Genomic DNA, 24,104 nt, shown 5'->3' on the forward strand with positions numbered 1-24,104 from the left:
GCCCAAAGTGGTTGCTAGGTAACCCATCGAAAGTGAGTCTAATAAGTGATAACCTAATAGTAGATTAGAATGTAATCTCTAAGTAAGATAATTGTGCCTCACACATGAGACGAGTGCTAACATAGACTCGACATGTTGTGAGAGGGCCTGAAAGGGCAAACCATCATCCTTGTCTTCACAAAAGGATGTGTGGGTCCACATGAGGCTTGGATGGGCCAGAGGTTCAGATTAGGTTGCCAGGGTAACCTAGTGTATGGGGCCAAAACCTATGAAGACCTACCAGGGTAGCCATACCAGGTTGTGTGATGACACTTGTCTCTACATTCCCTAGTGTGTGTTGATGTATGGTCTTGATAGGAGCACTTTTGTGGAGTTGTCTTGTTGCTTATGCCCTTGTGAGTACCTGGTTTCATGTTAGACCTTGGGTGGTGATGACTCAGTTTTGTGGATGCTCTTATGGACCTTGTATTAGCTTCAGTTATGTTCAGCTGGATCCTTTCCTTTTCATGGATCGTTTATGTATTTATTGACCGATGTGGTCGTTTGTATATTGATTATGTTTCGCCTTGATGGCAAGATTGTAAATTATGAGAACCTCATGTATTCATAACTTTATTAATTATCAAAGGGGTCTTTCTGTTGAGCAGACCTAGAGATGTAGCCCTTTAGGGGTGAACTCCAAGATCATCTTGTTGTTATGTGATGCTTTTGTCCTTATGTTTCATGTTTAGTGTTATCATGTATGAATAGCTTATGTTAGAATGCATAAGTGGATAAGATGGAATTAACTTTAAATGCTTATATGCAGTCCTTTCTTGAATGCAGTAAATTGGAATATGAAAGAATGTAGCTTAGGATAATGGATTATATTCAATCGTTATTAAGGAAATTAAGTGTGCATGAAAGATCTCATATGTTTATGATGAAAATTCTAGTGTGTTAGAATGTTAGATGCATGGCTTATATTTTAATGAAAAGCTTGAATGTAAGGTATGAATGAATCATAATGGATAAAAATTAGCATGTGATTTATATTTTCATCTATCTGAAAGAAATTATCCTTGTTTAGGGATTCTCTCGTTATAAGATAATCAACTTATTGGATTAATTGTGTGAGTTAAGTTAATTGTATAATTAAGTAATCATGTTGGGAAACTCTTTAGGTGGTAGTTGATGGCTTCCGCTATGTAATCTGAATCTTTGATATCTTGTTGTATCTTAATGTTGTGTAACTTTAAAAAAATAAAATTATTGCACTCTATTCTTGTGTTATGGCTTTATCCCTTCAGGGTTTCCTGGCAGGGCATTACAACAAGCATGCAGTTTTGCATTTCAATGAATTCATGACATGATAATATTATGATTGAGAAAACATAAAAACATCTGATCGACTTATTAAAACTAAACACATTAACTGTGAACAAAAAAAACATTCCACATGAAACATATTGTTTGCTTGTTTGCCTATTTTCTCTTGATTGTTTCTGATTTTCTTTTTTGGTGACATATCTTTTAGCTTTTCCAGGATGTCTCTGACTAGAGATTTTATCTCCAGGATGTCATTGACTATAAAGGCGAGGATGGGGCATGTTCACTTGTTTTCTACTTGTGGGATATTCCTTAGGAATATGATGACACGTCTTAGGGCATGATCGCTTAAGATCATCAAGGACATATTGGCCAGATACACACTGAGGCATTCCTTTACTATTTGATTTATTTTCTTTCTCGTAATTGGTGTGACTGATTCATTTGGGTCTAATTGATATCCAAATGATTTTTTGCCTTTTCCTATAATAAGATCGATGATGATACAAGCACTTCAAAAGCACAAGAATTCTCATCACTTTTATATCCTCTTTCTCATCATTCTCATGATCATTACTTTTCTCTTCTCATCCTCCTTCTCATCTATCTTTTTCATCATTTCTTTCATCATCTTCTTCATTCTTCTTATTCTAGTGTGGTCAATCAAACACTTTATCTAATTGATGCAATGTCTTTGAATCTTTAATCTCTTTATCAACCACCTTGCTTCTTGCAATCTCAATGCCCTAGATCAATCAATCAATCGTTGGATCACCTTATCTTGTGCTAGCATCAATCCCTATCAACTTAATTAGCTCAATCAGCTTAATCAGCTTATCAATTCGACTATAGTGTTCATTTCCATCAATTGTTCAGTTACGCCTCATCAACTGTGCATTTCTATTAAATGTACATCTCAATTTAATCACTTGTGCAATATCAATCATCCAATATTCTCTCTCGCGATCTATTGAGAGATCAATCTCCCGAGGGGGCATAGCCAATCAATCATTATCCTTACCAGGACACCTCTGGGGCATATATCAGTTGATCATTTTCTTTGAAACAATGTGACAAGCTGCATTGTCTCAAAGAGGGGCAAAATGTAGATAGATAAAAATTTCCATTAATTTGTCCAAATTTAATTTTAAATTTCTCTGAACATCGGCCGAGTCCTTATTATTACATTATTATTTCTCCATTATTCATTATTCATAATTTCCATCTTTAATTATATTATTATTAATATCTTATCATTTATCCATTAAATTTATTAAATAAAATATTATATCATATTCATGCATACACCTTCATGCATTCACGTTATACACATTTCTCTATTTATTTAATAAAACCCTTAAATATCTCCTCCTACCACTTACCATTTCCCATTTACCACTCATCTTTCCTATACCACTCATCTTGCATTATCCCATATTCATCTGACAACATGAACTCGCCAAGAGAAAATTTATTTAAACAAGGCCCCCTCTCTTATTTGGGAATCTCATCTTTATGCATCAAACTTATGTCAATTTGCATCCCATTATCTTAACATCTTATCCGCTATCTTTGCATTCTCAAATCTTGATTTCCTCATAGCTTTTTGCATAAGTGCTTTTGAGAGAAAATATATATTAAATGTAAAATCTTGGAGAATAGGAGTGCAATGGAGTGGATTTTTGTTGCATGCATGTGTGTTTTAGCTTAGATATTTGCATTTGCATGTGTGTGTTTTGCAAGTACTTCATTGTTGGATGTTGGAAGATTGAATCTTGTATTCAATCCATTTCCTCCATCTACACTTATAAATATCCCCCACTTTGGAGCACAAAGGATCCCATCTCATATTAATTTAGGCATTGTTACTATAGGCATATCCATTCTAGAATATCATTTGAGCATTGTTATTATAGGCAATTTCATCTTAGATCTAGTTTAATTTGATCATTTTCTAGCTTAATTGCATCAACATCATAGTTTAATCATGCATATCATTAGCTTAATTATACTCTTGGATCAATCTATCATAATCAGTCTCATCTAGCTTTCATATCATCATCATTTCAAATCCTTCATCTACGTGTAGTCAAGTCACTAGGATTGCTTATCCAAATCTGAGAGCAAATCCATACTCGCATCTCTTAGGAGGCGATAGGTCTCTTTGTCATGGTTTATCTTTTGTTTGATTTCAATTTGCTAGCCATGCTTGTAATGATCTATGGAGTGTTTGTTTTGTAGCTGTAGCTACCCTACTTCACATGCACGACAATATCTATTACCATATTTTCTTGTTCAGATGTTTTTGGTACTATATTGCTAGATTATTTTGTGTTAGTTTCTTGTAGAAGTTGGCTCATATCTTCACCATCTGATTCCATACTAGGATATGTTGGTGCTCTCCTGCTTCTTTGAGATGAAGAGGGAAATACTCGTATTGTTAATAAATTATGAGGTATGTATTTTGAGGGTATCCTAGGCTTGTTCAGTATATCTAGTGTACGTTGCCTTGCCTCTATTATCTTTGGTACATGTTTATATCCCAAACCTTGATTATTTGGGTTTTCATGTGGTAAAACAGGTTCTAATCTGCCTTGCTTCTTTAATCCCAATCCTGTGGTACAATCATGCCCATGTTTTTGTAGCATCTTGAAACTATTGCCATATTTGTGTAGAGGTAACTTGGGTATTGTCATGTCATCTTCTTCTCTATATATCCACTATTTAAAATCTCCCTTTAGAGATTCTTCTTGTAAGTCTCCCCATCTAATGAAAGAGTATGAATCTGAGTACTTCAATATCTCTTTTCCTTTATCTTGCTTCATCACTATGTTCTGAGGCTTCCCAAAAGACGTAGGCAAAAGGGATGATTGTCTGCCATTCAAGGTACTTGAAATGGAATATTACCCACAACCAACTTCCTTAATTTTTAAAGATGTGGTAGGTGTATTTTTTTCTATTTTTTTTACTTTCAATGATTCCAATTGTAAGTGAAGTGGAGATGTTTGATTGTTTGGTACTTGATTGTCTATGCTTGCCCTTAAATAATTGCAGTGTTGAAAAGCGTTTGGGTCACCATGAACGGTGATCTCAAAGTCATTGTATGGGAACTTCACACATTGGTAAAAAGTTGAAGGTACTTCCTGGATGGCATGTATCCGTTAACGACCTAATAGAATATTGTACCCCAATTCTTTGTTTAGGACTTGAAAGGTGATGTCTGTTGTGACTGGTCCTATTTGTATTGGCAAAGTCACTACACCCTTAGAAGGGTGTTCCTCATCATCATAAGCTTTGATATTGATTCTGTTAGTAGAATCAATATAATGTTCAGAATATCCTAAAGCTTTAATCAAATGCAATGTGTGTATGTTAAGGCCAGCTCCACCATCTATAAATACTCTTTGCACTTTCTTTTGGTCAATCAAAGCTTTCAAGTGTAAGGGATCATTATGCATGGGTCAATATGTAGGTACATCCTGCTCAGTGAATGCGACCTTTGAAGTTGCCAAGTTTCCAACCATGGAATGGAATGTGTTCTTGTTAATATCTTTGGCAACAATTGAATCTTGTAATGCTTTGTCAAGGACTGCCTTATGAGCTGGTGAGATGCGCAGTAACTCAAATAATAAAATTTGAGCTAGATTTCGCTTCAATTGATCCACCATATTGTAAATGCTATTTGTTGAAGGGGGATTTGAAGTTACCCCTTGCAATGTGACCTTTGATCTTCTAGTGGTGACAACCACCATGTCATATACTGCACTAAGTGCGTTTATGGCATAATAAAATGCAACATTAGTATAATTGGCATTATTGTTTTGTGCTTTGGATCTAGAAGCCTTTCCTTTGATCTTTGAAGATGGTATGATCTGTGTTTGGTGTCTTACTAGAATCCATAGTAATGTCACCTTGATCAATGAGATCTTGTATGAGGTTCTCTAGTTTGTAGCAACTTGTTGTATTATGACCTTTATTGTGGTGGTATTCACAGAAATCATTGTAATTCCACCGAGCGGGCTTAAATGTGTTGGCATATGATGAACCGACATGTTGATATGATGATAATGTATGTTGTCATTGATGTCAATAAGTGTAAGTGAATTGGTATGTAGATTGGAAGAAGTTGGCGAACCGGTATGAAGAAATGCAGTGAACCAGTGTCAGGGTTCCACTGAGTGTGACTATCGGTTGGTAGTGTCAGTTATAGGGTTTCCAGTTTGGAAATCCCACTTGTGCGATGCAACTGATGACATTCTATGTTAAGTTAGCTAAGAGATGAAGATGAGATCATGATGCCACGTCATCTTTATGCATGTGAAGGATTTCCTTTAGAATCTTGCATGAGAAGATCGACTACATTAAATGTCTACCTCGGGAATGAACATTCTTCTTAGCGGTATGAGAAGAAAGTGTGATGAGTTACTGATTTATATGTGTGGTGAAGATTAGACGATGCATATTGTCTTGTGATATGTTTGAAATTGTATTGCTCTATGCAAAGTGTTTGCACGGTTAGGATTGGACCGCTTGTATTGTAATCCTAAAATGCTTGTTTGATATATATTCTTTCTCGTAATTGGTGTGACTGATTCATTTGGGTCTAATTGATATTCAAATGATTTTTTGCCTTTTCCTATAATAAGATCGATGATGATACAAGCACTTCAAAAGCACAAGAATTCTCATCACTTTTATATCCTCTTTCTCATCATTCTCATGATCATTACTTTTCTCTTCTCATCCTCCTTCTCATCTATCTTTTTCATCATTTCTTTCATCATCTTCTTCATTCTTCTTATTCTAGTGTGGTCAATCAAACACTTTATCTAATTGATGCAATGTCTTTGAATCTTTAATCACTTTATCAACCACCTTTCTTCTTGCAATCTCAATGCCCTGGATCAATCAATCAATCGTTGGATCACCTTATCCTGCACTAGCATCAATCCCTATCAACTTAATTAGCTCAATCAGCTTAATCAGCTTATCAATTCAACTATACTGTTCATTTCCATCAATTTTTCAGTTACGCCTCATCAACTGTGCATTTCTATTAAATGTACATCTCAATCTAATCACTTGTGCAATATCAATCATCCAATATTCTCTCTCGCGATCTATTGAGAGATCAATCTCCATCATTATGTTCGATCAATCTCTTGAGGGGGCATAGCCAATCAATCATTATCCTTACCAGGACACCTCTGGGGCATATATCAGTTGATCATTTTCTTTGAAACAATGTGACAAGCTGCATTGTCTCAAAGAGGGGCAAAATGTAGACACATAAAAATTTCCATTAATTTGTCCTCATTTAATTTTAAATTTCTCTGAACATCAGCCGAGTCCTTATTATTACATTATTATTTCTCCATAATTCATTATTCATAATTTCCATCTTTTATTATATTATTATTAATATCTTATCATTTATCCATTAAGTTTATTAAATAAAATATTATATCATATTCAGGCATACACCTTCATGCATTCATGTTATACACATTTCTCTATTTATTTAATAAAACCCTTAAATATCTCCTCCTACCACTTACCATTTACCACTAATCTTCCCTATACCACTCATCTTGCATTATCCCATATTCATCTGACAACATCAACTCCCCAAGAGAAAATCTATTTAAACAAGGCCCCCTCTCTTATTTGGGAATCTCATCTTTATGCGTCGAACTTATGTCAATTTGCATCCCATTATCTTAACATCTTATCCAATATCTTTGCATTCTCAATTCTTGATTTCTTCATAACTTTTTGCATGAGTGCTTCTGAGAGAAAATATATATTAAATGTAAAATCTTGGGGAATAGGAGTGCAATGGAGTGGATTTTTGTTGTATGCATGTGTGTTTTAGCTTAGATATTTGCATTTGCATGTGTGTGTTTTGCAGGTACTTCATTGTTGGATGTTGGAAGATTGAATCTTGTATTCAATCCATTTCATCCATCTACACTTATAAACATCCCCCACTTTGGAGCACAAAGGATCCCATCTCATGTTAATTTAGGCATTGTTACTATAGGCATATCCATTCTAGAATATCATTTGAGCATTATTATTATAGGCAATTTCATCTTAGATCTAGTTTAATTTGATCATTTCCTAACTTAATTGCATCAGCATCATAGTTTAATCATGCATATCATTAGCTTATTTATACTCTTGGATCAATCTATCATAATCAATCTCATCTAGCTTTCATATCATCATCATTTCAAATCCTTCATCTACGTGTAGTCAAGTCACTGGGATTGCTTATCCAAATCTGAGAGCAAATCCATACTCGCATCTCTTAGGAGGCGATAGGTCTCTTTGTCATGGTTATCTTTTGTTTGATTTCAATTTGCTAGCCATGCTTGTAATGATCTATGGAGTGTTTGTTTTGCAGCTGCAGCTACCCTACTTCACACGCATGATAGTATCTGTTACCATATTTGCTTGTTCAGATGTTTTTGGTACTGTATTGCTAGATGATTTTGTGTTAGTTTCTTGTAGAAGTTGCCTCATATCTTCACCATCTAATTCCATACTAGGGTATGTTGGTGCTCTTCTGCTTCTTTGAGATGAAGAGGGAAATACTTGTATTGTTAATAAATTATGAGGTAGGTATTTTAAGGGTATCCTAGGCTTGTTCAGTATATCTAGTGTACGTTGCCTTGCCTCTGTTATCATTGGTACATGTTTATATCCCAAACCTTGATTATTTGGGTTTTCATGTGGTAAAACAGGTTCTAATCTGCCTTGCTTCTTTACTCCCAATCCTATGGTACCATCGTGCCCATGTTTTTGTAGCATCTTGAAATTGTTGCCATATTGGTGTAGAGGTAACCTAGGTATTGTCATGTCGTCTTCTTCTCTATATATCCACTAATTGAAATCTCCCTTAGGAGATTCTTCTTGTAAGTCTCCCCATCTAATGAAAGAGTATGAATCTGAGTACTTCACTATCTCTTTTCCTTTATCTTGCTTCACCACTATGTTCTGAGGCTTCCCAAAAGACCTAGGCAAAAGGGATGATTGTCTGCCATTCAAGGTACTTGAAATGGGATATTACCCACAACCACCTTCCTTAATTTGTAAAGAAGATGTGGTAGGTGTATTTTTTTCTATTTTTGTGACTTTCAACGATTCCATTTGTAAGTGAAGTGGAGATGTTTGATTGTTTGGTACTTGATTGTCTATGCTCGCCCTTAAATAATTGCAGTGTTGAAAAGGGTTTGGGTCACCATGAACGGTGATCTCAATACCATTGTATGGGAACTTCACAGATTGGTAAAAAGTTGAAAGTACTTCCTGTATGGCATGTATCCATTAACGACCTAATAGAATATTGTACCCCAATTCTTTGTTTAGGACTTGAAAGGTGATGTTTATTGTGACTAGTCCTATTTGTATTGGCAAAGTCACTACACCCTTAGAAGGGTGTTCCTTGTCATCATAAGCTTTGATATTGATTCTCTTAGTAGAATCAATATAATGTTTAGAATATCCTAAAGCTTTAATCAAATGCAATGTGTCTATGTTAAGGCCAGCTCGACCATCTATAAATACTCTTTGAACTTTCTTTTGGTCAATCAAAGCTTTCAAGTGTAAGGGATCATTATGCATGGGTCAATATGTAGGTACATCCTGCTCAGTGAATGCAACCTTTGAAGTTGCCAAGTTTCCAACCATGGAATGCAATGTGTTCTCATTAATATCTCTAGCAACAACTAAATCTTGTAATGCTTTGTCAAGGACTGCCTTATGAGCTGGCGAGATGTGCAGTAACTCAAATAATAAAATTTGAGCTAGATTTCGCTTCAACTGATCCACCATATTGTAAATGCTATTTGTTGAAGGGGGATTTGAAGTTACCCCTTGTAATGTGACCTTTGATCTTCTAGTGGTGACAACATAGTCTTTGCTTGTGGGATTTATTGTGATTGTAGCCACTATGTCATATACTGCACTAAGTGTGTTTATGGCATAATAAAATGCAACATTAGTATAAGTGGCATTATTGTTTTGTGCATTGGAACTAGAAGCCTTTCCTTTGATCTTTGAAGATGGTATGATCTGTGTTTGGTGTCTTACTAGAATCCATAGTAATGTCACCTTGATAAATGAGATCTTGTATGAGGTTCTTTAGTTTGTAGCAACTTGTTGTATTATGACCTTTATTGCAGTGGTATTCATAGAAATCATTGTCATTCCACCAAGCGGGCTTAAATGTGTTGTCATATGATGAACTGACATGTTGATATGATGATAATGTATGTTGTCATTGATGTCAATAAGTGTAAGTGAACCGGTATACAGATTGGAAGAAGTTGGCGAACCGGTATGAAGAAATGTAGTGAACTAGTGTCGGGGTTTCACTGAGTGTGACTATCGGTTGGTAGTCTCAGTTATAGGGTTTCTGGTTTGGAAATCTCACTTGTACGATGCAACCGATGACATTCTATGTTAAGTTAGCTAAGAGATGAAGATGAGATCATGATGCCACGTCAACTTTGTGCACGTGAAGGATTTCCTTTAGGATCTTGCATGACAAGATCGACTGCATTAAATGTCTACCTCAGGAATGAACATTCTTCTTAGCGGTATGAGAAGAAAGTGTGATGAGTTACTAATTTATATGTGTAGTGAAGATTAGATGATGCATATTGTCTTGTGATATGTTTGAAATTGTATTGCTCTATGCAAAGTGTTTGGATGGTCAGGACTGGATCGCTTGTATTGTAAACCTAAAATGCTTAGGGTTTAGGGTTTATGCTACCGACCTAACTGTTGTCTATAAGGTCGACGATGTTTCTTATTGTAAGTTGTTGGAAAATGTTGTGTGTGTATCCAAGCAATGAGATACTTTCCAGACCAGTAAGAGAAAACTGCAGAGTGTGATTGCAGAAGTAGAGGAATTGAAAAGGATCTACCTTACAATATAGTGTATTTATCATATCAAAGCTTTACCTGTTGTATTCTAACCATTTCAACAGAAGGAAAATCCCTTTGCCAGGTAGCTTTAATAGGTTTACTATAAATCCTCTAACCAGGTGACTCAAGATTCATTGAGTTCTTCAAATCCTCTAGCAAGGTAACTTTTAACAGGGTTTCAACCTTTAACAGGGTATATAGCCATCCCTTAACCAGGTGATCTTTAATAGGATCGGTTCCTAGTAGAACTTTATTGTAAAGTTTTTAACTGGACTAGGCTCCTTACAGAGTGAGCTTCAAAAGAGTTCAAAAACAAGCTTGTGGGTATTCATCCCCATCGTGGTTTTTCCCATTTGGGTTTCCATGTGAAAAATTTGTGTGTCATGTGTTGTGCATTTTTCATGTGATGATTAAGTGTTCTTTGTTTAAGTGATTATGCATGCAGAGTTAATGGTTATGGTATTGGTGACACACCACATGCATATGTTTATGGGTAAAGTAGTTACCAAGTATTAAATGTATTTGAAGTGTTCAGACTTACCGGTCTATGTTGTCTAAAGTCTTACTATGTTTAACTGGTATTGCCATGGTTAAGTTCAGTAATGCAGATAACTGGTTAGTGTTGTTTTAGCTTGAAAAGATTGTTAGAAAGTATTTGACTATACTGATTCACCCCCCCCTCTCAGTACCAGTTAGGGAATCTGTTGTTCATCATTATTCATCAATTGGTATTAGAGAAACTTTAGGTCCTCGGTGATATAAGCTTAACCACTTGAGGTAAAATATCCCACCTTAATGATGAAGAGGGAAGGTCCTAAGTTTAATAGAGATAACTTCAAAATATGGAAGGATAGAATGAAGATCTATATCAAGAGTTTGGGTGCTCAACACTGGAGCTATGTTGAAAATGTCTATGTAATTCCCACTGGCACTTTAATTGATGATAAAAAAAGAGAGATTCAAGAAAATGGGAAAGTCATGGAAGCCCTTATTAGCATTTTGTCTGATATTGAGTTCATTGATGTACAAGATAAGGACATTCCTAAAGATGTATGGGACACATTCGAAACTATTTATGGCACTGATGAGCATGTTAGACAATATAAGGAAGAGAGCCTTAGAGGAAAATTTGAAGACATGAGGATGGTTGAAGGTGAGACCATTCAACAATATGGCATAAGAATCAAGATTGTTGTTGGAGATATCAAGAAAACTGGTGGAACAATTAATGATCCCACCATTGTTAGTAAAGTCTTGAGATCATTGTTACCAATCCATGCAATCAGAGTTGCTGCTATTCAAGAACTAAGGTCTATTAACAAACCCAAGGTATCCTTAGACTCTATCATTGCAAAGTTATCTGCATATGAGTTGAATAGCTATGATGGTAGTGTTCAAAAGACTATGTCATCTTTTAGAGAATCTGTTACACCAACTGAAAAAGGAAAAGAAGCAAGTACCAGTTATGAATCCATGCAAAGAAGAGGTATAGATGATGAAGAAATTCTGATGGAGTTTGAAGTTCTTCTTGCCAAGAGACTTCCAAAAGGTACTTGAAAATACAGAGGTAAGCTTCCTTTAAAATGTTTTTCCTGCAATAAGATAGGACATATAGTTGTTAACTGTCCTAACAATGAGAATAAGGATAAACTAGAGAGGTTTAGAAAGTATAAAGGAGGAAATAGAAGAAATTGTCTTGTTGCAGTGGATGAAGGTATTACTAATGAAGAATCTGAGGATGAAGAAAATGAAGACATGGTATTTGTAGCTGTAAAGGAAGAAGTGTCTGACAAGAAAGAACTTGTCTCTTGCATTGACAACTCTAATGAGTGGATAATTGATAGTGGTTGTTCTCACCACATGACTGGTGATAGGAGAAATTTTTTGTCTCTAGAAGAATATGATGGAGGTGTTGTCAGATTTGGCAATGGTGCACCATGTTTGGTGAAAGGTAAAGGATCCATCTCATTGACTGGAAAAAGCAGTGTAGATGATGTCTACTGGGTAGAAGGTCTTGAGCATAACATGTTGAGTGTTGCTCAGCTAAATGATAAAGGACTCGTTCTAGAGTTCAAAGGTGGGGTCTGCAGTATAAATGGTAAAAGTGGTGAACTTATTGCCATCAGTAAGCAAACCAGAGGTAACTTGTTTCAGTTGAATGCCAAGATAAGTCGGTGCCTAATGGCAAAGTTTGATGACAGTTGGATATGGCATAGGAGACTTTGTCATATGAACTTTGATAATATTGTAAAGGCTAGTAAGATCAAGGCAGTAAGAGGATTGCCTTTGCCGAACAAACCAAATAATTCTTTGTGCAGAGAATGTCAACTTGGGAAGATGTCTTCCTCAACTTTCAAAGGTAAGTCTTTTTCAGCAGAAAACTTACTTGATCTTGTGCATACTGATTTGTGTGGTTCTATGAAAACTAGAAGTATTTAGGGAGATAGGTATTTCATGATTCTTACTGATGACTACTCAAGAATGATGTGGGTCACATTCTTGAAAGACAAGTCCAAGGCATTTGGAAAGTTAAAAGCCTTTAGAGCATTAGCAGAGAAGGAAAGTGGTCAAAAGATAAAATGCCTAAGAACTGATCAAGGAGGTGAATTCACTTCTAATGAATTCAACAAGTACCGTGAAGATAGCGGTATCAAGAGGCAATTGTTTTCCCCAAGGACACCACAACAAAATGGCATAGCAGAAAGGAATAACAGGACTATAATTAAAGTAGCTAGAATAGTGTTGATCCAAGGAAAGGTTGCTCACACTTTTTGGAGAGAAGTGGTGAGCACTGTAGTCTATACTATGAACTGGGTACTCATCAAGAAAGGTAGAGTTAAAATCCCTTATGAGTATTGGACCGCGAAAACTCCCACTGTGAGTTATTTTAAAGTGTTTGGTAGTAAGTGTTATATCAAGAGAGGTGAGCATCTGAGAAAATTTGATGCTAAAAGTGATGAAGGAATAGTTTTGGTATATTCCACTAAGAGCAAAGCTCTCAAGTGCTACAACAATAGAACACAAAAAATTGTTGAGAGTATCAATGTCAGGGTTGATGAATCCCCTGAAAAACCTATGGAAACCTACAGGGAAGAAGTGGAAGATGAACCACGTATAGCCTTCTAGGAACCGGTTAAGAAAGAAACAAGTAAAGATCTCGGTGTTCCTGTACCGATAGAAGTTGCAGTAGGAGAAGAAGAAGAGGTAAGTGAAGAAGAAGAAGAAAAACTAGCAGCACAAGATAGAGTCATTCCTAGGTATGTAAAATTGCATCATGATCCAAAGCAAATCATAGGAGATAAATATGCAGGGATACTCACAAGAAGAAAGGTGAAAGAAAACTCTTGCATGATTTCTAAATTAGAGCCCAAGACTTCCAGAGAAGCACTTACATATGAAGACTGGATTAAAGCAATGGAAGAGGAGCTATACCAAATAGAAAATAATGCAACATGGTCCTTGGTACCTAGACTAGAACACAAGAATGTCATAGGTACCAAATGGGTCTTCAGGAATAAGCTAAATGAAGAAGGCACAGTTGTGAGGAACAAGGCAAGACTTGTATGCAAAGGATATGCTCAGGAAGAGGGAGATGACTATGGAGAAACCTTTTCTCCTGTGGCTAGACTGGAAGGTGTCTAAATGCTACTTGCATTTGTAGCATTTAAGGGATTTAAGGTTTATTAGATGGATGTGAAGTCTACGTTTTTCAATGGAATCCTAGAAGACAAAATATATATTGAGCAACCGAAAGGGTTTGCCTTATCAGAAGATAGTAACATGGTGTGAGAATACACAAAGCCCTGTATGGATTAAAACATGCACCTAGGCCATGGTATGAATGGTTACACTCTCATCTTGTGAAGATTGGATTTCAGAGAACAAGTGAGGATAGCAACATTTATCTAAAATTTGAAGGTGATCAGATTTTGATCTGTGAAGTATTTGTAGATGACATAATCTTTAGAGGAGATGATAAAATGAGTCATGCTTTTGTAGATGGAATGAAGAAAGAGTTTGAGATGTCTCTAATTGGAGAGATAAAGTTCTTCATTGGTTTACAGATTCAACAAATGAAAGAGGGCATCTTTATTACCCAGTACAAGAATGTCAAAGAGGTATTGAAGACCTTTGGCATGGAGGAGAGAAAACTAGTTGGTACACTGATGGTGACCGGCTGTAAACTGACTAAGGAAGATGATTTAGTGTTGGTGAATGAGAAGGAGTATTGGTCAATGATTGGTAGGTTGCACTATGTGGTGCACAATAGACCAGATATTGCTCATGCAGTGGGCATAGTAGCTCATTTTCAAAAAAGTCCAAGAGAATCCCACTTGGTAGTTGTCAAGCGGATTCTTAGATATCTAAAAGGAACAATTGACTATGGATTGTGGTATCCATATAATGGCAACTTTAACCTCAAAGTATATACCGATGCCGATTGGGCAGGTAATATGGATGACCGAAAGAGAACAATTGGTGGAGCATTCTTTCTTTGTTGAAGACTAGTCTCATGGACAAGTAAGAAGCAGAGCTATATTTCTCAATCTACAGTCGAAGAAGAATATGTGGTAGCATTTATGAACTGCACTCAAGCAATCTGGATGAAACATGTATTGGAAGGTTTCAAAGTACTTGTATCTGAACCGGTGAATATATTTTGTGACAACACAAGTGCAATAAATATTTCCAAGAATCTGGTATTGCATGCTAGAAATAAGCACATTGAGCTTAAGTATCACTTCTTGAGAGAAAAGGTTCAGAATAAGGAGCTTGTACTAGAACATGTTTCTAGTAAGGAGCAACTAGTAGATATATTCACTAAACCCTTACCGAAGACTACATTTACCTATTTGAGAGGTGAATTAGGGGTTTTGCCCCTTCATGAAGTCAACTAAAGTTGTGTGATCCACATTAGTTAGGTACTACAGTGTCAAATATTTCAAGACTGGTGTGTTGAAGGATGCTACTCCATAGGGGGAGCAGCATAGTGGAGAATGGAAGCTTGTGCCTCCACTTTGGCATTGTTGTCAAAGGAGGAGAAGATATCTGATGTATGGGGAGAAGATATCTGATGATGCAGAATACACTGGTCTATGATGTCTATAGTTGCAATGCTACACTGAGTATTGCCATCAATGCCAAAGGGGGAGATTATTGGCATATGATGAATCGACATGTTGATATGATGATAATGTAAGTTGTCATTGATTTCAAGAAGTGTAAGTGAATCGGTATGTATATTGGAAGAAGTTGATGAACCGGTATGAAGAAATGCAGTGAACTGATGTCGGGGTTTCACTGAGTGTGACTACTGGCTGGTAATCTCAGTTCTAGGGTTTTCAGTTTGGCAATCTCGCTTGTGCAATGCAACCAATAACATTTTGTGTTAAGTTAGCTAAGAGATGAAGATGAGATTGTGATGCCACATCAGCTTTGTGCACGTGAAGGATTTCCTTGAGGATCTTGCATGAGAAGATTGACTGCATTAAATGTCTACCTCGGGAATGAACATTCTTCTTAGTGGTATGAGAAGAAAGCATGATGAGGTACTAATTTCTATGTGCGGTGAAGAATGGATGATGCAGATTGTCTTGTGATCTGTTTGAAATTGTATTGCTCTATGCAAAGTGTTTGGATGGTCAGGATTGGACTGCTTGTATTTTAAACCTAAAATGGTTAGGGTTTAGGGTTTATGCTACTGACCTAATTGTTGTCTATAAGGTCGATGATGTTTGTTATTGTAAGTTGTTGGCTAATGTTGTGTGTGTATCCGAGTGATGAGATACTTGATAGACCATTAAGAGAAAACTACAGAGTGTGATAGTAGAAGTATAGGAATTGAAAAGGATTTGCCTTAGCATATAGTGTTGTTATCAGATCAAAGTTTTACCTGTTGTCTTCTAACCATTTCAACAGAAGGAAAATCCCTTCGCTGGGTAGCTTTAACAGGCTTACTACAAATCCTCTAACCAGGTGACTCAAGATTCATTAAGTTCTTCAAATCCTCTAGCAAGGTAACCTTTAACAGGGTATACAGCCATCCCTTAACTGGGTAATCTTTAACAGGATTCATTCCTAGCAGAACCTTATTGTAAAGTCTTTAACTAGACTAGGCTCCTAACAAAGAAAGCTTCAAAAGAGTTCAAAAACAAGCTTGTGGGTATTCATTCCCACCGTGGTTTTTCCCATTTGGGTTTCCACGTGAAAAATCTATGTGTCATGTGTTGTGCATTTTTCATGCGATGATTAAGTGTTCTTTGTTTAAGTGATTATGCATGCAGAGCTAATGGTTATGGTAGTGGTGACACACCACATGCATATGTTTATGGGTAAAGTAGCTATCAAGTATTAAATGTATTTGAAGTATTCGGACTTACCAGTCTATGTTGTCTAAAGTCTTACTATGTTTAACCAGTATTTCCATGGTTAAGTTCAGTAATGAAGACAACCAGTTAGTGTTGTTTTATCTTGAAAAGATTGTTAGAAAGTCTTTGACTATACTGATTCACCCCCCCCCCCCCCCCCTCTCAGTACCAGTAAGGGTATCTGTTGTTCATCATTATTCATCAAAATGGACCTAGTTCATAAGGTCTGACTTTTGGTAAAGTTATGGAATTACTTTGTATCAATTTTTTGAGTGTTAATTCAATAGGTTCACCAAGGGGTGTAAATCTTCTTTTGGGTGCGCCTGCCCTTGGTGGTCTTGGATTGCTTGATTGTAGTGCATTGGTGTTGTTTATCTAAGTTAGATTCTTACTAGCAAGATCAACTGGTCCTTGTAGAGATACTATTGGTTGAGCTCTATTTCCAACACATGCATCAACAACTCCATAATTTGTGACATTCTTGTTCCTAGACCAAAATTTTGGTCTTTCATTGTTTGTACTTGTGTTTGACCCATTATCTTTGTGGTGTTTCATAATCCCTTGCTCTAATATGCCTCTTTTACATTTGATGCCTTTTTCCATGATGTCTTTAAAATTGTTTAGGCATTGTATTTGTAATGGATACTTAATTGGAGGTACACAATTTTCATTGAAAATGTCTACTTTCTCAGCTTCAGGGATATGACTAAGACATCTGCGGTATAAACCTCTCTAGCTTTGCAAGAATGTAGTAAAGGTTTCTCCTTTCTTTTTCTTTGTTGCACATAAATCTATCAAGGTAACTTGAATATCTATATTGAATGCAAATTTTGATATGAATAACTCAACCAATTCACCCCACGAAGCAATCTTAGGTAGGAAGTGTGAAAACCATTCTAATGTTGTCCCTCCTAGACTTTCAGAAAATGGCCTCATTAAGTATGTATCATCATGGGCTACCTTGATACATATCATGGAGAATTAATTGACATGATCTCAAGGATCACCTTTCCCTCTATATTTGTCAAAACTTGGAGTTTCAAAATGCATGGGAAAAGGTGGCATGTATAACTTTTTGTCAAAAGGATATGGACAAAGGTCCTCCATTGTATAGCTCCTTTTATCATTGACTGTTTGCATACTGGTCATCTGTTTCTGAAGATTCTCCATTTGTTGAGTCAGGATCTATGTTTGCATCAATGGTGTACTGACTTGATGAGTATTTCTCACAAAAGGAACAATATTGGAGTAACTTGAGCTTTCCGAAATGTAGATTGACCATGTAGTTGTGTACCATAATTCCCACTAGGTTGTGTAAATTATGCAAATAGTGTATTAACATTCGACTGAGTTGATCTTGTTATCCCTTGATTCACATTCTGGCCACTATAGGCAGATCCACCTGAAACTGAAGGTTGGGTTATACTTGTTGAATAAGGGTTTTCAGCTATTTTAGCTTGCATTGTTACACTAGGCATTGTTTGAGATTTAACATTAGTACTTGCCAATGCAACTGTTGATGGTGTTGAAGTTGTAGCTGCTTGAGTATTTTGAGATACACCCTAGGTTGATGTTGCAAGTGTTGCTTGAGTCTGTGTAATAGTAGGTACTCAAGGAACAAAATTAATGCAATGTCACACTTGGCGGCAATATAGCCGAAATGTTCACTCCTGGAGGTAATTTGCCCCCATTTTGGACTAATCATGCGAGATATTTGTCTCTATCATTATTGATGAGAGCGTTGCAAGATCTTGTTGGGCTACTTCCAATTCTTTTTTAGTTAGATTATGTTGTATTTCATCAATGGAGGGCATCATGTTTATGTTTGTTGATAAGTTTGCGGGTCTCCAACCCGGTGTTTGCTGATTTGTGGACAAGTTCATATTCCATGTTGGGTTAACCGAAGCGTCATTATTAGGTTCCATCTGATGTTTTTCCTTTTGAGCACATGCTAATGGCATGAATGTTATTTCAACGTGATCTTGACTCTTTAAGACTCTCTAAAATGTGAATGCAAGACTCAACTAAATGTAACCAGGTATGCTTCTAAGACTTTCTAAAGACTAAAATGCAGACAATGCAATCTATGAGTGAAGACTTGCTATCAAGGATTTCAGAATTCAAACACAAGATCTTCAGCGTATTGCTGAAATGCTTCAAAATCTTCCTCTTCTTTGATTTGATTTTTGAGGTCTATGTCAATTTGTATTGACTTTCAAACTTCCTCATCTATGACAGCTTGGACTATGTCGTATTGGTCTTGATCAACTATCAATTCTTCAACAAGAATATTTAAACCATCAATTATTTGTAATTGAATATTGTTTGACCCAAGATTGGGTTGCTCAAATGGGAATTTCTCCTCTCCTTTCAGACCGATATGCTAAAGATTATAATGCAAACTATATGGAAAACCTAGGAATGATTGACACTTTGTTTTAAGGAATCTAATGAGGATTTAGAAACTCTGCTATAGTCTTTTCAACCAATTGTCTGATGGCTTCCTTTTGAGATGCCTTTTTTTATTTTTAATCTTTTTCCTCAATTTTTCATCAAGATGAACAGATTTCCAGATCTCATTATCTATGATGGTCTCAACTATATCGTACTGAGCACGATCAACTTTTAGTTTCCAAGCAAGGTTGCCCAAACTATCAATTATTCCTAATTGGTCATTGTTTGGCCCAAGATCGCGTTGCTCAAATGGAAATTTGTCATCTACTTTCAGACCCATGTATTGAGGTATGTTTCTTAGACTCTAATGCAATACTTAATTCTATATGATTGGATACAACTTTGTGCAGTATGATGACACTAAAGGACTTATACATTAACTAGATGTCTACGACTTAAGATCACTTGAGAAAGACATGTTTTTTATCGTTGAGTTTTGCAAAAGTTTTGGTTTGATGTTGGTGTTGATGTTGACACTTGACTTTGTTGAGGGACTTGATCTTGTTGATGTTTTGACTAAACCTGGTTGAGGTTCCACTTTGTTTTGGGTATTTTCTAAAATGTTTGAATTTGGTGAAATGTAGCAAAGGACACAATAGACACATCAAAAAGAATAATAACACAAAAATAATACTTGTTTAAAGAACTTTTTCAAATTCTCATGAATGTTGGAGTCTTTTTCAAAACCCCATTTTGTTTTCGTTGTAATTGGTCAATCGATAGAACATCAAGCAAACTCTCCTAATGGTCAAAAGGTCACAAGTATTACCACAAACTACATCTTGATACTCCATTAGCTCAAACAACCTTGTCACACCCTAGGGTGCGCCCATTTTTTTACCTTTTTTAGGAAATTAGACCAAAGAAGATTGCTCCTCCATTGGCCTGTTATCCTAGGAGATATATGGTGAGTGTCTTGGGGGGAAATTGTTCCCCACCCTTGCACTATGATAATCCAAGTGTCTAGTTACTATCTTAGTTGGGCTTCTAATTTCTAAGGTATTTAGAAAGAGTTCCGTTCGAGTGGTCACAATCAGCATTGTTTTACACTCTATTGAGGGAGGTCTCCCAATCTATAGAAGTTACCCTCTATAGATTTTAACATACCATATAGGCACTGAGGGAGGCATAGTGTTGTTGTGACAACATGTAACACTCATCGCATATGATTTTTATCACATATGCATTTATTTAGAGTGGCTTGGATTACTTGGCTTTAGTTGTTGCCACTTAGGTCATTCCCTCTCACTTGGCCTTATGGGATACTTGGGAGGAGAGCCTTCTAAAGGTGTTGTCCTAATGTAGTAAATGAAATAAAGCATGAAAAAGGTGGGTATCACTTTTTGATTACCCAAAAAAGGGGAGAGCATATACCTATCATCTTGAAGATAGGAAAAAGAATGATTCCTTTTAAACCTTCATTGCAATGTTTTCTAAACATTAGAGATGTTACTCCAAAAAGGCATGGGGTTCATTTTAACCGTCATAGCAATGATGAAAATTGTATTGTTCTTTTTAACAACACCAAAAGAATTTTTCTACTCTAACCCTGCAAAGAAAATAACGTTAGTAGACATATGGTGGGCTATCCCGCCTAATTTTCTTAGTTAAAAATCTATATATTTTCACAAATAGAGAGCAATCTTGATAAAAACCAGAACTAAATAGAGATAGAATGCAAAAAACCTAAACTAGCAATTGCGAATTACTGTGATAGAAATTGCAAATTGATATCTGAGCAATTGTGTAGCAATATCAGGTTAATTGCTCATTAGTTAAATGCAAAAAGAAATTTTTTATTTATTTTTAAATAAACAACAACAAAAGACAAAAGATAAAAATTTGATTCTGTAATGATTTCATCCAAAATCACACGAGCCATCACATTAATGTCGTCATAAAATTTGTATTTGGCAATGAATCAATGGATGCTTCTATGATATTGGGCGATTGCTTCTTTTTCTTCAATTTCTTGAAGCTCTCTATCTTCTTTTAGGAGTCTTTGGTATGCTCTTTGTTCTATCCTATCTTGTCTTTCCCTCCTTGCACTTGAGATTTCAAAGGTTACCTTTCCTACCATTGGATTAGACACATTTTATGCAAAAAATAAAAAATTCTCAGAATTGAAAGATTTTTATGGGTTAGGTGCACAAGATCAACTAATTAAGAAACAAAAAATAAACAATTATTTTTCCCCTGTTTTGAGAAATTGTGGTGGATTTTACTGTCAATTGCAATGGATTTTGATGGCAATTGCAGATAAATATTTGCAATTGCAAATATTTGTCTGATCAATTGTGTATTCTAGTTTTCTGTGCACGCACGTATCTGCAAAACCAGTTAAAACAACAGAGGAAGGTTAGATCTGATTCACGTCAAGTTCACCAATTGTTCTCATGTATGAAATCATCAAATCCAAGCTAATTAGACTAAAAGGATGAATCACAAAATCCTTAACTAATTAAATTGATTTTAAACACTGTATAATGAAATAAATGATAGAAATAGAAAGATTAAACTAAATTAAAACTCCATATTCTCCACTTGTGCTTCCATTGTTCTTCTCCATAATTGTTGGTGTAGGTGGCTCTTAGGTATTGCACTGATTTCCTGCATAAGATGGACAATAACTTTGAAGACTCTGATTCTAGCTTGAATTGAGAAAAAGAGGTTGAATTTATATATTTTCAACACAAAGAAGGTGAGAATTTGAACACAAGTGTTGATTGATAGACAACTAAAACTGATTGATCTGTTAACTCATTAGATTGATCTGTTAACATAATTGATTGAGGAGTCAACTCAATTGATTAACTAGTAGACTGAATAGACTAGCTAGTTGACTGAGTTGATGAATCAGATGCCTGAATTGATTGGAGAGATAAGTAGATTAATTGATCATTCAGAAAAGGTGATTGAGAGTTAAAAAGGGTGATTGATGAGATAGCTGCGTTAACTAATTAGATAATAGATTTGATCAATCAGTTCAGATTTTATCATGTGTTGTAGGGATTTAAAATTGAATTTGATTTTCATTTTCAATTTGGATTTAAATTTGGACTTTCGAATGCTAAAATGCACATGAAATTAACTAAAATTCAGATTTGTTGAAAAATGAATTTGGAAGAAATGAAATTAATTGAAATGAAGTGAAATTCGAATTAGTGGAAAATGACATGAAATTAGATGGAATTAATTGGAATTATAATTTGGGGATTGGAAGAATTAATTAATTAATTAATTGAAATGAAATTATTTAATCATAGGAAATTGAATTAATTAAATCATAACGATTATTTAACTAAGGAAATTTTTGCAATTAATTAAATAATTGATATTTAATTAATAATTGAGATAGGGTTAATTGATTAAATGATGAAATGATAAGAATTTGATAATTAAAAATGTTAAATGTTCTGATTAGAATAAGTATTTAACTTAATCAAATAATTAAAGAATTACTTAATTAAATAGATGAATAATTAGTGTAGAATTAATGAGATATTTTTAGGTGTCTACACTAATATTATTAGATAATTGTATAAATATAATTTTTAAAATTAAATAATTAATTTAAAATATTGAAAATAAATTAAAATAAAATATTAAAAAATGAATCTATTATTTCATAATTAAAATTTATTAAATATTAAAAAAATTATTAACAGATCTTAAGGAAAATTAATTTCTTTTAATAAAATATGATTTTTTTATATTTTATAAAATAATAGTAAATATAATAGTTTGAAATAAAATAAATGAAATTTTAATAAATGAAATAGCTTTAAAACTGATATCATTTTAGATTTTCTCAAGACTATTGAAAATACCTATACCAATTTATATAATGTATACAATAATATTATAAAAAATATATAATATTCTAAATGCGATTATTCTCAAGTAAATAAAATAATCTAAACTTGTATATGTACAGTGTGTAGAGTTCGAACTCGACGCGATGTTGCATTAATTAGATAATGAAAAATGGCTATTAATAGATAACGAAAATGGCAATGAATTTATGAAATTGCCAATAAAATATTTAGTTTTCCATAAATAACAAAATATTAGCCAATAAAATTAAATAATTTTCAAATGGTAGATAAAAATCGCTAATACACTATAAGGGGCAGAAGAAGCAATAAACAGAAGAGAGAGGATAGAGCCAAAGAGAAGGGTATTATTGGTGTGCTGGATTACATAAAGAAAACCAAGGGAGGAGGAGTCTCCCTTGGAAATCAATGAAAATAACAACATGGAATGTCAGGGGTCTATCGGCCCTTGACAAAAAATGCTTGGTCAAGAGGGCTTTTCAAAGAATTTCAGGAGACATCATCATGTTGCAAGAGATCAAGATCAATGAAGAAAAAGCTTTCTTTTTCAAATCTCTAAGTAGGATGTGGGATAGTGTCTTTCAAGAGGCAACAGGCTCCATGGGTGGACTGGAGACTCTATGGAATCCAGATAAAGTGACAATAGAATTGATTAATAAGCAAGATAATTGGATGCACTATAAAGTAAGAACATTGCAGGAAGATTTGGAATTCTCCCTAATCAATGTTTATGGACCGACAAAGATAGAGGAAAAGAAAAGGGTTTGGAAAGAAATTACAGATCAGATCAGAATGTTCGATCTAGAGAAAACAATTGTAGCAGGATATTTTAATGCAATCCTCAACAATGATGAAAAATGTGGAGGTTTAAGAATAAATACCCGAGTGATGGAAGATTTTAGAGATTTTGTAGAAAATAATAACCTTTTTGATGTTGTTCCTAAAACTGGAAATTTCACTTGGACCAATAGGAGGGAAAACTTTTGCATAATTTCTGAGAGATTGGATAGAATATTTGTTGGTTCATTTTGGTTAAGAGGTAGTTTTGATCTGGAATCAAAAATCCAGCCCATAACACTTTCGGACCATTACCCGGTTCAGTTAACTTGCACAATACCATTGATGAAGGTGAAAGGCAACTTCAAGTTCTTAAGCATGTGGTGGAGAGATTCAAACTTTGAAGAAAACATGGAAAAATGGT

The sequence above is a fragment of the Cryptomeria japonica genome, chromosome 2, assembly GCF_030272615.1.
Source record: "Cryptomeria japonica chromosome 2, Sugi_1.0, whole genome shotgun sequence".
NCBI classification, from domain to species: Eukaryota; Viridiplantae; Streptophyta; class Pinopsida; order Cupressales; family Cupressaceae; genus Cryptomeria; species Cryptomeria japonica.